At 45.2% G+C, this 4,208-nt stretch overlaps 1 pseudogene; it reads left to right on the top strand.

The window, feature by feature from the left end:
• The first annotated feature begins 3,077 nt into the window (after positions 1 to 3,077).
• On the top strand, positions 3,078 to 3,965 carry LOC146192376 (uncharacterized; annotated as a pseudogene).
• The last annotated feature ends 243 nt before the right edge of the window (positions 3,966 to 4,208 follow it).

The raw sequence follows: 4,208 nt of genomic DNA, 5'->3' as shown, positions 1-4,208 counted from the left end.
TTTTGGTCCAGTTCTCCAATGCGAAACAGATGTTAAATTCGGGCTGGGGCCCGTAAAAGAGTGCATTTCTCGGAAATAATTATGTGGACTAATCAAACATTGTTTTATGATGAAAATATATTCTTCGACATGCAAAGCAAGGAAGTAACCACCGAAATGGGCGCATTCGGGTGTATTAATGCAACCGACGCGACGCGCCTTTCCCCCGCCGGGCTGACGCAGTGGTTACGGCGCTCGACTGCTGTGCCCAAGGAAGCGGGATCGAATCCCGGCTTCGGCGGCTGCGTTTCGATGGAGGCGAAACGGAGGGGCGTCTGTGTGCTGTGCGATGTCAGCGCACGCTAAAAAACCTCAGGTGGTCGAAATTTCCGGAGTCCTCCAGACTACGGCGTCTCTCATAGGCTGAGTCGCTTTGGGATGTTAAACCCCACAAACCAAACCAAACCTTTTCGGCTGCGCGCCTATCCGCGCCTGTCCAGTGACTCTACCACGCTTCTGCCATCAACGCCGCCAACCGTGCTGTGGAGCCAAGCTAGCTTCAGCAGCTAGTTTTCACACCTCCCACACCTCCCAATTCTAGCCACCCTAGACTTGCGACCTGCTAATGTTACTTTACATGCAGAGTGTATGGCGCACACGATTGGAAGTAAGCATTAACATAGTGCATCCTGCAGGCTTATCCGTATTTCATTGGAAGCGTCATCTATACAGAGAATGTTTTTGGACTGCGGCTCAACCTAAGTGGCTAGCTGTCCTCGACATTATGAAGTCATTTAACCCATTTTATCATCGTGCGCTAGCAAAAAAAAAAAAAGGAAAAAAAGAACGAATATTGCTTTTATTTTCATCTCACAGTACGCTTGTGTCTTGTTTAGGCTACCCAGACGGTAATAAAAAAAGAAAGTGTCGGTTGGTCAGTGGCAGAATACTCGCATGCATCCCTGGTTGTTCAGGTTTGATTCCCGGCCTACGCAGTTGCCTTTTTATGTGTTCCTGCTTTCCATTGACAAAGCGATGCTGGGACAATGCTAAATAACTTGGATTTTACTACTTAGCGCTCCTTCACTCAGTCATCTCTCATAACGCCTTGTCAGTGTCCTTTTACTGCACAACTCTTTTTGTAACGACTGGTGCACTACATTATCCAGCCTAGCATTTCGCCGTGTTTGGAAGAGGCCTCTTGTGCGTATGTGCGAAAACGGAAGAGGAGCAACAGGTGCACATCGCATGACGTCAGAGCTCGACTGCCGACGAAGCAGAGACGGCCGAGCAAAGAGGAGAACGTCGTACAAAGCGCAAGATGTAGAGTTTAGAAACCGGCTCATAGCAGCAGAAAAAAAGAGAATGAGCGCCAGAAGGCGAAGAGAGCAGCAGCGACACCCGAACAGAGAAATTAACGGCTTGCCCAACGGGTGATGCCAGACTCCCGAGCGTAGTAGACGACGTATAGCCGCCTGAATGGGGCCTATGTAAAAATTCAGTCAACAGGAGCCAACAGAAGAGGATGTGAAGCGACGTCGTGTGAATGATCACTCCCCTCGAATTTCCGACAGTGCATCTGCGACACGGACTTCTGAAGCAGATTTGGTGAGCAATCCATTCGGACATATGTGTAATGTGTGCGAGAAACTGTGGCACAAAATGGACTTGGCACCGGTGAGTAATCAAATGTATGAGACGTTACGTTTGGAGACTACCAAATCGAAATACTGTATAGACGAAATTGTGACCGCTGCATGCTTCTTCATGGATAACCCATCGGGAAGTATTCGTCTTTGTGAAGCAAAATGAATAAAAGATGTGTATCATGAGGAAGGCCGGTCTGGACGAGTCTTCAGCTGGAGTGAAGATTGCTGGAAAACGTGTCAACAACCTTAGATATGCGGATGCTACCACTTTAATGGCAGAAAGTGAAGTGGAACTCAAGAGACTTCTGATTCGCGTACAGGAAGAGAGTGAGAAGTTTGGGCTTAAACTGAACATTAAAAATACAAAGATTATGGCGTCTTGCCCTATTAAGTCCTGGAGCATCAAGGGACAAGAAGTGGAAGCTGTGACAGATTTTCTCTTCTTGGGCTCCAAGATTGCCTCGGAAAGAGACTGCAGCCATGACATTAGGAGACGCCTGCTTCTGGGAAAGAGTGCAATGGTTAGCCTTGACCGCCTAGTAAAGATCAGAGACATTAGTCTGCCAACCAAGATCCGTATAACTCGTGCTATGGTCTTTCCAGTTGTGATGTATGGATGCAAGAGTTGGACTGTGAAAAAGGCTGACCGCCGAAGAATTGACGCGTTTGAATTGTGGTGCTGGCGAAGACTCTTGAGAGTTCCTTAGACTGCCAGAAGATCAAATCAGTCGATATTGTCGACCATAAACCCTGACTGCTCATTGGAGGGCCAAATTCTAAAGTTAAAGCTCAGCTACTTTGGTCATCTGATGAGAAGAGAGGAGTCGCTGGAGAAAGATTTGATGTTGGGAAAGGTTGAGGGTTACCGGAGAAGGGTAGGCAGCGAATGCGATGGTTAGATGGCATCCTCGAAGCGCTGCAGATAAAGTTATGTGATGTTAGGAAGATAGTGAGAGACCGAAAAGCGTGGCGTGACATGGTCCATAGGGTCACGAAGAGTCGGACACGACTGAACGACTGAACTGATACCTAATGTATCTAGCTCATTGCTAAACATACATGACCACAACAAGCTCAACCGGGGAAACATACCTCTCCCTGCGTTATATGCCGGTATAGCCGATCTAAGCAACTGCCATTTTTTTTTTGAGCAAATGAAAGTGCGTCGATGGTTCGTATAAACCGGCTAATTTTTGCAAAGTAGACCTGCCTGTCGGTGCCGGTTGTGAAATAAAGGCAATAAAAAAAAAGGCCGTGGTTCAGCATAACATACATACATAAATAATACATACATTATAGCTAATACATTTGCCCCCACCGGCTTCCAATGTTCGGTCGGGCTCAGGCCTACATGTTTCTGGCGACAAAAATTTATTACGTGCTTTTAGACATTACATACAGTGTTTTCACCGAATATTTGCGACGTTAACTTGGTTTTAATCGATTCGACGTGATAATCTATTCAGACCTGTTTGTGCAGGGGGGCTCGGCTTAGTGCACGTGTATGTGAGGTAGTTAGTTGCCCGTTTCTTCTTTTTTTTTTGTGGTTGTTCAAATCTGATTATTAAAACAATCCTGCAATTTGATTTCATGAATTTGCTTCCCAACTTAGTGGTTTCTTCAGATTTTACTGACCGCCCGCGGTTACTATGATTTATGCAGGAGGTTTATGCTGCGGTGAGGTTTTTGACAGCACGATTCTTGAAGGAGTACTTATATTCTGTTTCGCGCAAGATACTATACAAAGAATTGATAGCAATGCTTTTTCCGCCTCCACTGTATCGCTCTTTATACTTTGGTCCTAAGGGTCAGGATGCGCTAAAGACGGTGCGCAATATGCAGATTTCTCCTTGCACGAAAACATCTTTCTTTAAATTACACACCGAAGCTCTACCTGTTCACACATGGCTCCAGAGAAAAATTATGTTTGTATCTTCTGTAAACTGGCGTCTGTGTGATGTGCCCGAAACAATTGAACACTGTTTTATTAATTGCAAAGACGCAATTCTCTTCTGGGACGTGCTGCAAAGAACTCTAAAGAAAGACTTTGTTCTAAATTCTTACAATGTGCGGTACCTTGCTGTTACACAATCTGACTGCGAACCATATGACATGTCTTTCCTTATTGGACTTCATAGCTTGTGGAAGAAACGCATGTTGGATCGCAACACTGAACCTGTTGCTCCATCTAGACTCCATTTTAGCAGAATGATGTTGCAACTGAAGGACATTTATGTATAAAATGACTTTCAACCTGACTGGTTTCCGTTGGTGACACGGTGTTTATCCTTGCTTGCCTTTTATGTGTTTTCTGTTGTGCAGCTCAGCAGCGGCTGAGTGCTTTGTAAATAGTTTTTGTACATAACCAATTTCTAGATCAGCACGTGTAATAAATACGATGTCAGAAAAAAAAAAGCGTCGGTGGTTCAGTGGTCCTTTTTTAAAGTCCTTTGCAAGTTATCCCACAGAGAGACTGCATCCCAGCAATCAAGAAAAATATGGTCTATGGTTTCCGACTTAAGACAAATCAAGCAGTCCACCGACTACGGAACAAAAACACCTTTTTTCCTCAACCACGGT

The sequence above is a fragment of the Amblyomma maculatum genome, chromosome 4, assembly GCF_055883805.1.
Source record: "Amblyomma maculatum isolate TAMU_Amacu chromosome 4, ASM5588380v1, whole genome shotgun sequence".
Lineage (NCBI taxonomy): Eukaryota > Metazoa > Arthropoda > Arachnida > Ixodida > Ixodidae > Amblyomma > Amblyomma maculatum.
This window is presented reverse-complemented; position numbering and strand designations above follow the sequence as displayed.